The following is a 12,666-nucleotide window of genomic DNA, read 5'->3' as shown; positions in this document are numbered from 1 at the left end:
CGTTCCCCGGAAGTGAGGAAGAAGGGGGGCGGGGAAGTGGATGCAGCCGCAGGTAGCAGTGACATTCTTCAAGTTCAGGTACAACCCTCTCCCTGACTCTGGGCAGAGGCAGTGAGTCGCAGCTCCCATCCAGCCACGGATCCACGGGGGCGACCCACGGACACGTGCACAGCCATCCTGCGCTCATCCAGGCATTCCGGTGTTCACTCAGCACACCGTTCAATTAAGTGCGTGAGCGTCAACACTTCAGGGTGAGAGGCTTTGCGGCAGGTGACTCGGCCCAGCTGCAGGCTCTGGTAAGTGCTCTGCGCCCGTATAGGGGAGGCGGGGCTCAGCTATGATGTTTAGTAGGTGACGTGTGTTAAGTTCATTTTCACCAGGTGATACTTTTCATTTACGATGGGTTTACCAGGACGGAAACCATTGGAAGTTGGGGAAGATCTGTATGGCTTTGTATAGTACCTTGGCTTTGAACCGTGCCAATATATGACGTGTTCGAGAAAAGAAAATTTAAATCTAAAAACTATACCAAGTGGGGAAAGAGTTAGAGAAAGACTCAGTCGGCCAGGTGATCTCTATATTCCCTTGCAGCCTTGATGAGCAGGCTGATGGGAGAGCTAAGAGACGCCCATAAATCCTTGTCTCGAAAGGCAGAGGGGGAAGGGAGGTGCCTTAGGTCCAGAGGTCTGCGGACCAGGAGCCATGGTCCACCTGCTGGGACGCCCCGGCCTCCGCAGCCCTTTTGCACAAACATTCCATGGAGAAGGCCCCCGGTGCCCAGGCCTCCAGCCCTGTCCTTGCTCCCCTGCCTGGCCTGGGCTCCCCGTCTCCTGGGGTGGAGGCCAGCGGCTGCCCTCATCAGCCAGACCGGCCCCGCCCGCCAGCCAGCAGGCCAGCGCCCCCTCCACTGAAGCGCCGTCTCCAGCTGACGCCAGCCCCAGACTGCGGCCTGAGCGGCATCCAGGACAGAGCTCGGGGCACAGATGTTCCCATTCTCTGGCTCTGGACAAGCTTCTTGGAAAAATCACGGAACCAGCCTTCTTCAATCCACCTTTGAGTGGAGAGAAGAGGGGCCCTTCTCTCCTGCGGCTGCGGGCACCTGGCTGCCCGCCCCGGGGGCCAGCCACCGGCTGCTGATCCATGGGGCCCTTGTCTGTGAGGCTGGCTCCTGTCCGAAGGTCCCTCAAAGGAGGAGGTGGGGGCGGCAGAGGCTGCAGTCAGCCCCTGTCTAAGGTCTGCGTTCATTCTGGCTTTTTCTGGCTGGCTTACCAACAGGAAGCGGTCTGGCTGAGAAGGGGGCGCTGTGCGGGACCCCTGGGTGAGATGCTGCAGCCAGTCCAGGACAGACTCCTGGACTCAGAGAAGAGGGGAGGGCCTCTGCATTTATTGAGGTGCTATTATGTGCTGAGCTTTGCGATGAGACAGACTTGGATTCAAATCCATAATTTGTTACGGAGTCACGACAGGACCTGTGCAAGTTCCATGATCTATTTTCTGAGCCTCAGGTTCATCATCTGTAAAATGGGCCTGACAATGATAGTATCCCTGACGATGAAATGAAGGGGGGAATTCATCACCTAGTCAGACAGTGGGTGCTGAAGAAATATTGGCTGCCCACTCCCTCTTGAGTGTAAAGTGCAAGGCCAATGCCAGGCAGGGATTAAGATCCTCAAACCTGGCTGCCTGGCTTCAAATCCCAACTCTGCCTGTTTACTAGCTCTGTGATCTTGGCCCCGTTACTGAACCTCTCTGTGCCTGTGAAAATGGACACGGGGAGGAGCCGTGAATTCAGAGCAGTGCCTGGCATGCAGTGAGTGCTGTATGCGTTAACTTCTCATCCCTGCTTTGTCCCCATCTGCCTCCCTGTGGCAAGTCCTCGTGGCCCCGTTTTTAGCTGATGAAACATGTGAGCTCTAATCTGAGGGTCTCTTCCGGAGCCAAGCTGGGCTGGCGAGGTTCACCCCAATCGGTCTTTCCTGGGTCTGCTCCTGACCACTGGGCGGGGTGGGAGTTGGGGGAGGGACGCTCAGCCCCATCCCCTCCCCCTACTCCAACCAGCATCTGGTTTTCATAAATCCTCCAGCGGTCTGCCCGGGAAGGACAGCGAGTTTCCTTAGGCAACAAAGTGCTCCAAAACCACCCAGCTGGGCAACCCGGCTGCTCGTGGGGTGGGCGGGTCCCTCTGGGCCTCCTTCCCACCCTACATCTGGCCCTGACAAACCTTAGGGCCACCGCCACCCTCTGGCACTATTGCCAAGGGAGGTCACTTCCCTTGTCTTGGCTGTAGCCTGCCTGCCCCACGGGCTCTGGGCTGCCCGCCGCGGCCAGCGGTGCCCCATCCCCGGGGCTGCCTGGTGACCACAGTGGCCCAAGTCCATGCTGATCTAGCTGCCCATCAGCCCCGAACCACTGCTCCACAAGAACTCTGTCACTGCCAGCCTGGTACTGCTGGTGACATGAACCCCTTAAAAGCAAGAGTGTGTGTGGTTCTTTCTGGTGCCTTAGGCAGACGAAGCTGGGGGAAAAGGGGCTTCCAGATTGTTCCTGGACCCTGGCAGAGGCTGGGGAGGCCCCAGATCCCTCTGCCTCACTCCATCCTTCCTCCCTCAGACTCGGTTTAAGCTCCGTTCTTGGTGTCAGCCAGAACTTGCTCAAATTCGGGCACATAAAGGCTAAGATTTCTGTATCTTCCGGCAAATAGGGTGGCCACCAGCCCATGAGTAAGAAGCCGTTACTTTTGTACTGAAGCCAGCACTGGAGGCTATGGGTATATTGTTGTGGTCCCATTGTAACCCAGAGTGCAAGAGCCTGTGCTCACTTTCAAGTAAAACGTGAGGCTTCAAAGATAAACCTAGAGTATAGATCCACCAAGTATGGGCTTCGTCTCTTCTGCTCACGGATGAGCTTCCAGGGCTGAGAAGGAGGCCTGGCCCACAGCAGGTGTTTGGTGAATGAATGTAACACAATCATACAGCTCGAGGCTCCAGGCTGGACCTCCTGGCCGGGAGACCTTCCATCCCTTCTGCCTTTGGGGGACGATGCCTTTGAGGATCACTGGGCCACCGCATCGTGTCCTTCAATCCTCCTAACGACCCCACGGCACTCCGTGATGGACATCTTTGCTGAGGGGACCACTGAGCACCTGAACTGCCCCGTATTTGAGGTTGTCCCCATTGTGTGGGTCCTGGTGAGAGACTGGGTTTCACTCTCCATAAGCAGCTTAAAAGGCCAGGGGGTGTCCGGGTGGTGCAGTTGGTTAAGCTTCTGACTCTTGATTTCAGCTCAAGTTATGATCTCATGGTTCATGAGTTCCAGCCCTGCACTGGGCTCCACGCTTATAGCTCAGAGTCTGCTTGGGATTCTCTCTCTCTCCCTCTTTCTCTGCCCTCTCCTGCTCATGCTGTCTCTCTCAAAATAAAAAATTAACTTAATTTTAAAAATAAATGATAAAATTTTTTTAAAAAGAAGCTTAAAAGGCTAGGTGAATATTTGATGCCCCCCACCCCCCACACACGGAGGACTGGACCTAAGGAGCAGGTGACACACAGATACAAGATTGAGTCAGAATTCACTCTGCTGGGACCCCCAGTGGCCTCCAATGTGCATTGCCAATGGCCATGGTAACTGCTCCGTGCCTGGCTGCCCCTCCTTCCTGGTCGGAGTTGAGCTGAGCCTGGTCCCTCACTGGCAAATCTCCAGGCTACCCAGCATCCTTCTAATAGAGATGTTCTCTGCTTAAGTTGCCAGAGAGATGTCTTCTGCAGGCTGTAATGAGGAAGCCTGAGATCATTATCCTCATTTTGCTGGCTGCGGAGCCCGGCTTAGAGTAGGGAGTTGACCGAGCACACTGCTAGTATGTGCTGGGCTGTGCTGAGTCCCAGGTCAGGGGGTAGACCTGTAAGGGGGCAGTTTCAGTAAAACATACCAGGGGACATAGAAGGTGGAGTCCCTGGGGGCAGTGGGAGAGGCTTCACAGAGTGGAGACTCAAAGGGGGAAGAAGGGAAGAGTTTTCTAGGTGTGGCGAGCATGGGTATGCCGTGTTATTATGCAGGCTGGAGTGGATGGTGAGGGGGACCGTGGGGGAAGGTGATGCGGGGGAAGGTGGACGCCACTCACTGCCTTATTAATGAGTCTGGATTTTGGAGCAGTATTCCCAGCTACAAGCAACAGAAATAGGTTTTGGCTAATTTTATCAGAAGAGGGACTTCTTTGAAGAAGATCCGATAACTTGGACCCGAAAGAAAAGAAAATGGCTCATGAATTAAGTCTGGAAAAGAACAGGAATGAGGAGGTGCCAAGAGTCTAGGTAAGCGAGAGCTTCTGATTGCCAGGCTGCAGCTGCCCCAATCAGTGAGCAGGGTCCCTGCAGCCTTGACTCTGTCCACACAAGAGTCAAAGCTCTTGGATGCAGAGACCAGTCAGGCTAGCTTGGGCAGGCCAGAAACTCTTGATCTGTGATCCATCAAGTCTGCACACTCCTGAGATGAGTAGATCTCAAACACCGAAGGGTCATTTCCAAGAGAAAGAGAAGTGAATAGCGTACAATGAATACCCACCGGACTTGACCGTGAATGATATTCTGAACAGGAGAATGACGCCTGTGTGACTTTTAGGAAAACAGTGTGGAATCAGGAGTGAAGCTGAGCACGACTGTAGAGACAGGTCCAGTGGAAGAAATTTAAGTGACCCAGGAAAGTGATGATGTGGTCATGAGCTAAGGCAATGAAGAAGTCAGGGAAGGGGGGAGATATTTGGGAAATGGAAGGCTTGGGGTTTGGAGAGTGTTTGGGTATAGAAGTGGAAAAGAGAAGGAGGGGCCGAAGAAAGCTTTGGTTTCTGGCTTAAATGGATGGATGGGTGGACGGACAGACGGATGGATGGATGGATGGAGTCGTGAGAGCAAGATACAAATACACGAGGAAGGTACAAAGAATGATGACACTAGGCAGAATTTGGGGACCTGCTGATCGGTGTGCCTGTGGAGAGTCCAGTTTAAGAAAGAGACTAGTGACTCATCACCTAAAAGGGACAATTGAAGTTATGCACAGAAGTAAAATCACCCAGGGAGACTAGGCAATGGCCGAGGGGGAAGAACTTGAAGGGAACACTGCTGCTGAAGGGGTGGGCAGAACCAAGAACCTGCGGGGAAGTAGGTAGCAGGCTGGAAAGAATCAGGAGAGGCTCACACTCTAAAAAACAGAGTTCCGGGGTGGGGGGTGGCCACACTGTTAAATGCTGCAGAGGAGGGGCTGAGGATAAACACTGGAAAATGTCCATCGGATTGGACCATTGCAAGCTTATTGAGAGAGTTGGGGAGAGCTCTTCCCGCCAAGTCCTTGGGACACCCGAGCCAGTGCATTGGAGAGGGACCAGGAGGGGACAGTAAATACTTGCTTCTCCTGGGGTAAATACTGGCTGGGAGGGGAAGGCGGGTGTGGCAGTGGCTGGAGAGGAACTCAGAGTCAAGGGAATGTAGATGACGGGCGTGCAGAGCCCTTGACTACGTCTTGCCTTCAAATTTTGACCCTGAGTTCCAAAGGGGAAAATGTTTTTTAATGCCCAAACATGATAAAACATGAATCATTGTGACAGTGGATGAAATCAGTTATGTACTTAGTGGAATATGGCTATTTGTTATCAGTGTAAATAGTCCAACTTTGGGGGAGTCAAAACGGAAGTAAAGACAAAAATGGTAAAGGTTTTCATGACCACCGGTCGCTCCCTGTTGCTCCATCAACCCAGTTCTGACAGGAGTCCATTAATATTTCCAACTGTTACCATTGCTTGGTTGACTTCTCCTCCTAATTCTTACTATTTTTTTGTAAATCTGCATCGTCCACTATAGCCAGTAGCCAGTAAGCACATGTGGCTTACTGTTTGATTTTGAACAAATGAAGACAAACAGAATTTAGAAAGTCAACTCCAGGGCACCTGGGTGGCTCAGTCGGTTGAGCATCAGGCTTCAGCTCTGATCATGATCTCATAGTTCGTGAGTTCCAGCCCTGCATCGGGCTCTGTGCCGACAGCTCAGAGCCGGGAGCCTGCTTCAGATTCTGTGTCTCCCTCTCTCTCTTTCCCTCTCAATTCCTGCTCTGCCTCTCTCTCTCTCTCTCTCTCAAAAGTAAATAAACATTAAAAAATAAAATAAAATTTAAAAATAATAGTGGATGCTGGAGAGGGAGAATGAGGGAATTTTCTGGGACAATGAAAATGTTTACATGTACAGAAGTGCAGGTTATCTGGATATATATATATGGTTATATGGGCATTTGTCAAAATTTGTTAGGGGCGCCTGAGTGGCTCAGTCAGTTAAGGGTCCGGCTTCGGCTCAGGTTATGATCTCACGGTTCGTGGGTTGGAGCCCCACGTCAGGCTCTGTGCTGACAGCTAGCTCAGAGCCTGGAGCCTGCTTCAGATTCTGTGTCTCCCTCTCTCTCTGACCCTCCCCTGCTCTCGCTGTCTCTCAAAAATAAATAAAAAACATTAAAATTTTTTTTTAAATTTGTTAAACCACATACTTCAGATTAGAGCATTTCTGGGAACCAGTCACAAAGAAGAAAGACAAATACTGTATGACCTTCCTTGTATGTGGGATCTACAAAAGCCAAACTCACAGAAACAGAGACTAAAATGGTGGCTACCAGGGCCTGGGGGGAGAGGGGGAGAGGAGATGTTGGCTAAAGGGTGCAAACTCCCGGTGATAAATCGAGTAAGTCCTGCAGATCCAACGTACAGCATGGTGACTGTTGGTAATGATATTGTACTGTGTACTTGAAAGTTGCTAGGAGAATAAATCTTAAATATTCTCACCACACACAAAAAAGGTAATGCGTGAAGTGATATTGGGGTGATCATTTTGCAGTCTATACCTGTACCAAATCATCACATTGGACACTTTAGACTTACCCAATGTTGGGGCACCTGGTTGGCTCTGTTGGTGGAGCATGTGACTCTTGACCTCGACATTGTGAGTTTGAGCCCCATGTTGGGTGGGGAGATTGCTGACAGCTAAAAATCTTTTAAAATAAAATAAAATTCTTCTTGTTGAGTTGCAAATGCTCTTTATATATTCTAGATACAAGTCTTTTATCTGAGATGCGTGTTGTTATTCTTTGTCTGCATCTGGTAGATCTTTATTATGGTGACTTAACGTTCCTGTTTGGCCTTTTCCCATTAGTTCAGTTTTGCAGCCTTGGAGATAAGAGGGAAGCTCCTCAGGTACCTCAGTATTCTTCCCTGCAAGCTCATCTTTGACCTTCCTGGGAGCCATCAGCTACCTTGGCTGGCTGTATCTTTCCAGGGGCAAGACACTCATTCCCCTCCCCCACACACATGGCTTCAGGTGAGCTGGGAGGGGGGCCCGCCTCAGAACGGAGTCCCTAGCAGTGCTGGGCTCATTACTCCCTGTCCCCTGTGTCTACTCGCCTCTCTGCAGCCCCGGACCCCCCGGACGTGGGGCCTGCAAGAGGGAGTCAGGTCACAAGGGTGGGGCCTCCGTTATGGGATTTGTGTCCTTAGAAGAGACCTCTGTCCCCACCACAAGAAGATGGCTGTCTCCAAACCAGGCGGAGAGCCTTCACCAGATGTCAGGCCTGCCGGCACCTTGAGCTTGGACTTCCTGGCCTCAAGAACCATGAAAATCAAAGTCGATGATACTCTGTTCTAGGGGCCCAGACTGCCCACATGCCGGCAGCACACCAGGAGGGCGATGTGCTGACATGAATGCATTGGATAAGGGGCAGGCCCCACAGGGCTGGACGGAAGGTTCCTGGGTCCATAGCAGGCATTTCCAGGCCGGCGCCCATCCCCCACCGGGGCCAGCAGCCAGGCCCCTGCTCAGAGCCGGGGAACATCCTGGTTCAAGGCTCTCTCTCACTGAGTGCCTGTCTGCTCCCGTCACTTCACATCCTTGTCTCTGAGCCTTGCACCCGGCCGTTCTTCATATCCCCAGTCTGCAGGTGGGGACAGGAGCTCGGAGGGGCTACTGCCCAGCCGGCCCAGCCCGGAAGCAGCCCAGCCGGGCAGAGGAGGGGTGACTGGCCTCCAGCCCGCGCCGGCCTGGTCCTGCCCTTCCTTGGCTGCACCGAGGTCCAGGCTCCTGGGGTTTCCTCTTTACAGAAGAGCACCAGCCTTGATCTCCGGCTTCTGGCCTTTTCCTGCCCCTTAGAGGGAAGAAGCTAGCTCACAGAGAGAGACGTTTGATTTCATCTCTGCCCCTCCTTTCTTCAGACTCCTGCCAGGCCTGGGGGCAGTGAGATGGGAACAGCTCCCCTGGGGCTCAAGCTCTGCCTTCAGACTGGGGGTCTTGGGCGGGGGGTCCGCTGGGAGGGGAGAGCCCCGACCCTGGAGGACAGAACAGGAAAGACATCTGCCAGCTCAGTGTCCTAAAGCGGAGGGAGCCGCATTCCCAGGGCCTCCTCCCCTCGCACCCCGGGATCGGATGCCAGCGAGTCCTGTCCCCAAACACGCGGCGCGTCCCCTGAAATCGGGGTGCTGGGGCCAGGCCAACGCTCGCCTTGTCCTACACGTCTCGGCGACGCTACTCAAAACCCTCTCTTCCCCCAGCAGGAAAAGCATATGTTCTTTCCATATAGAGGAGAAATTGTTCCACGAGTGAGTAAGCCTCTTGGCCCCGGAGCCTGGCCCAGCCCGCAGCTCGCCGGGCAGGAAGCGGGCAGCGCTCTCACCACCCTGGAGCCAGCCCGCGCTGGGTCCTCACCCTGGAGGGCAGCGGGCCGGGGGCCGGGGACCGGGGGCAGTGGGGAGCAGGGGCCGGCCGGGGCCTGAAGATCCTCTCCCTGAATAGCAGCTCTTTTCTCCATTTCGGGCCGGGCGGACGAAGGAGGGAGGGAAGCTGAGGGGTAGGAGAGGCCAAAGAGACCTCTGCAATCCCTCACCCCTGCAGCAAACGGGCCTGAGTCAGAGGTGACTCAGGTCCGTGCAGTGAGACAGGGCCATTTTTAGGCCGTCATTTCCAGCCAGACCCCAAACCTCCTCGACGCCTCAGGGTTAGTGGCAGAAAGGGACCCCATCCTCAGGGCCCCGGAGCCGTGCGGCCATGCAGGTGTCCCCAGGCCAGCCCCGGGCTGAAGAGGCCGCTTGTTGCCTTGTCTCGAGGAGTGCTGGTCCCCTTCCCACCTTTCCCATGTTTGCTAAGAATCCGATGAGGACGGGGCCGCGGGGACAGGCCGGGCAATGGGAGGGGCTCCACTGAGGGGGAAACGCTGAAGGAATTGGGGGCATCTGACCTGGAAAGTCAAAGACTCAGGGTAGGGGCGCCCGGGTGGCTCAGTCGGTCGAGCGTTGGACTCTTGGTTTCGGCTCAGAGCATGATCTCACAGTTTGTGAGTTCGAGGCCCGCCTCCGGTTCTGCCCTGACAGCGTGGATCCTCCTTGGGGTTCTCCCTCTGCTCCTTCCCTGCCTTCACTCACATGCATGCGCTCTCTTTTTCTCTCTCAAATAAATTTAAAAAAAAAAAGAGGATAGGAGTGAGAGACATGAAAATGATTTAAAGGAAGGAGACCGGCCACCACGTCGAAGTGGGATTGGATTTATCCAGAAGGGGGAGGGAGCTTCGGTGGGAGAAGCCCAACCCCCTGAGGAGCGCTTTCAAGAAAGCCAAGTCTCCAGGCGCTTGGGTGGCTCAGTCGGTTAAGCGTCCGCCTTCAGCTCAGGTTGTGATTTCACAGTTTGTGATTTCGAGCCCTGCACCAGTCTCTCCTCTGCCACCCGGGAGGCCTCTTTGGATCCTTCCCCCCACCCCCCCTGCATCTCCCCTGCTCGCTCTCTTTCTCTCAAAAATAAACAAACATTAAAAAAAAAAAAAAAAGACAGTGAATTCTCTGTCTTTGGAGGCATCCAGGTCCCTGTTTGGAAGGAGTCAGGTGTCTGGTGGACTTGGGCTTAGGTCTCACACCGGTGACCTGTGGGCCAGACACAGCCCTGACGAAGTCCCCACCGGTCAGCATTTCTGCGTGGCCACAGGCAGCTGAGCTGAGTGGCAGCCACCTGGTCCAGCGGGGCACATACACCACATCCGGCCTGAGTCCCTCCTTCATCTCCTGGATGGGTCCCTTAGGTGTCTCCGTCTGTGCTTTGGAGCGCTGCCCACACTCACCTTCTCCCCTGGCTCACCCTGTAGGCACGCCTGGGGCAGGAGGAGCCCGGCTAGGGTGAGTCCACATGTCCTGGGCTGCCCTGCTCCAGATGCCAGATAGAGCTTTGACCTGGCTGCAAACCCCCCTCTTCCTCTCCCTCCCCCTCCCAGCCATTATGCTGGGGGTCTATCGTGGTCCCTGGGGACTGGACAGTGGAGTCACTTGCCTGGCCTTCTTGACCTGGGGCAGAGACAGTCCCCCAGGGTGTTTAGGGTCTGGAAAGGTCACCCGGGGGCGGATGCGCTGTGAGTTGAGATGGAAACAACAAAGTGAGAAAGGGCATGCGCACCCCCACCCCTGGTCCAGGGGGGCAGCGCAGGGGAGGATGCCAGCAGCTGTGGGTCTGAAGGAATTTTTAAAAATTTTAATGTTTTTATTTACTTATTTTTTTTTTGAGAGAGAGAGAGAGAGACAGCGCTAGCAGGGGAGGGGCAGAGAGAGAGGGAGACACAGAATCCAAAGACAGGCTTCAGGCTCTGAGCTATCAGCACAGAGCCTGACTGGGGCTCGAACCCACAGGGTTCAAGGTTGGGGAGGGTAGGGGACTGGAAGTAGCCAGGGAAGTATAGTGGGGGCTAAAGGGCTTGGGAAGCAGGGAGCAGAAGGCAAGGCCCAGCTCCAGCTCCAGCTTCTCCCTATGTGCCTGGGGCGGACCCTGACTTGGACCTTCCAGAACTGAGGGCAGAGGAGCAGGAGGCCCCCGCCGCCTCCCCAGGCAATGAGAGTCCATCGCCTGCATAGGGCGGTAGCAGATTGCAGGGTGGTTTCACTCCCCCGGCCCCATCTGCTCTCATGGATAGCTATGGGTGTTGGGGCTAATATACCCATTTTACAGATGAGGAGATTGAGGCACAAGTTGTGTGAGGATGGGTCTGGCCCCCCGGTAAGAGCAGGGCTTCTGGGGGCTCACCAGCTCTGCTTTCTGAGTTGCTTGTCCAGGCCGCTGGGAGCAGAAGACAGAACTCACAAAGCAGCCACATAGCAAAGCATTACCTTGTCCTCCATGCTTTACAACCTCATCAAACGACCCGGACATTTGCAGGCAATGAGTCCAGGTGTGCTGGGACCCAGGTAGGTGGGGAGTTCAGAGGCGGGCCTTTATTTTTCTGATGATCAGTAGTTCCCGGCCCTCACCACGCACCGGCCTGGTGCTGGGCGCCCTGTGACGGTCTCTACCCCCATCGCGGCCCACTCCAGAGGGCCACCTTCAGAGTCCCCATGTGACTGACTCGCTTCACAGGAGCAGTGGCTGTAGGGAGACTTGGGGCTCCTGGGCGGGGCCAGAGTCCACGGCACACGCTCTCCTCTGGGGTCCTGGACCCTCACCTCAGCGTCAGCCTGGGAGGTAGGGTGGGCGCCTCCCCACTGGGGGCATCCTGGCCCACAGCCGGAAGTTGGAAGCTGGGGAATGCCATCGCTCTGGGAATCCTGGGTCACCCCTTTTTTCTAGGAGTCCGGACACCATGGAAAGGACCTTGACCTGGGAGTCCAAGAGTCCGGGCTTGCCTTCCAGGCCAGGCTGCTTCACCGTCCCAGCCCCTGTTGGAGCCTCAGCGCAGGGGCTAAGTGAGGCGGCCTAGGGGGGTCACTGCTGCAGCCCCCTAGCCATTTTTAAAGACAGCCCCTGACACTTCTTGCCAAAGTGCTTCTCCAATCGGTTTTGCCTTCGAGGCCTCTGGCCCTGCAGACGGCCCAAGGGCGCCACCTGGTGGCCAGTCTCAGCCAAGCAAGGCGGCAGCACCCAGCGGCTTTGAACGTTTCCCAAAATCATGACAGCAGAGGGCCAGGTCACAGCCCTGGAAGTCAGGCAGGTGCCAGGGCAGGAGAGAGCAAGCTGCACCTCCCCGCTCTCCCAGACGTTGGGGACGGGAGCCCCACAGGTCCCCAGAGGTCAGTGTGCGAGTGGGAGGCACTGCCATTATGCAGTCTGAGTGAATAGTACTCGAATTCGGGGTGGATCGGGCCTGGATCCGTACCTCGAGTCCCTCATCTGAGTAGTGGGGCCATTTAGGACACATTCACAGGGCTGAGGGCCTCTCTCTGCATGAGCAGGCAAGCCAGGGACTCTTGACTGGGGCCGCACGTTCAATCACCTGATGCTTACAGCGCCTTTCGAAGCGTGGTCCTGGACCAGCATCAGTGAGGAGCTTGCTAGGAATGCAGATTCGGGGGCTTCACCCCAATCCTGCTGACTTGGAATGTCTGGGGGTGGGGCCCAGCACCTTCTAGGTGATGCTGATGCTTGGTCAAGTGTGAGAGCACTGTGCTTAGGGACGGGGTGGGGGGGGGGTTGTTTAAAAAGCATCGCAGGTGATTGAAATGTCCTAGGCATCAGAGGCACCTGCCCTCCAACCTCCACAGTAATTCTGGATTAGAGGGACGCCGACATGGATTAAATATAACAACTCTGCATCCGCTGCTTCTAATGAGCAGTCCCTGCTCTGGTGTGGACCCTCCTCGCCACACGCCATGCATGCCCTTCCTTCAGAGGCTAGGGACCCCCAGCA

This window comes from Suricata suricatta, chromosome 9, assembly GCF_006229205.1.
Source record: "Suricata suricatta isolate VVHF042 chromosome 9, meerkat_22Aug2017_6uvM2_HiC, whole genome shotgun sequence".
Lineage (NCBI taxonomy): Eukaryota > Metazoa > Chordata > Mammalia > Carnivora > Herpestidae > Suricata > Suricata suricatta.
The sequence above is the reverse complement of the archived record's forward strand: the minus strand, read 5'-3'. Positions refer to the sequence as shown.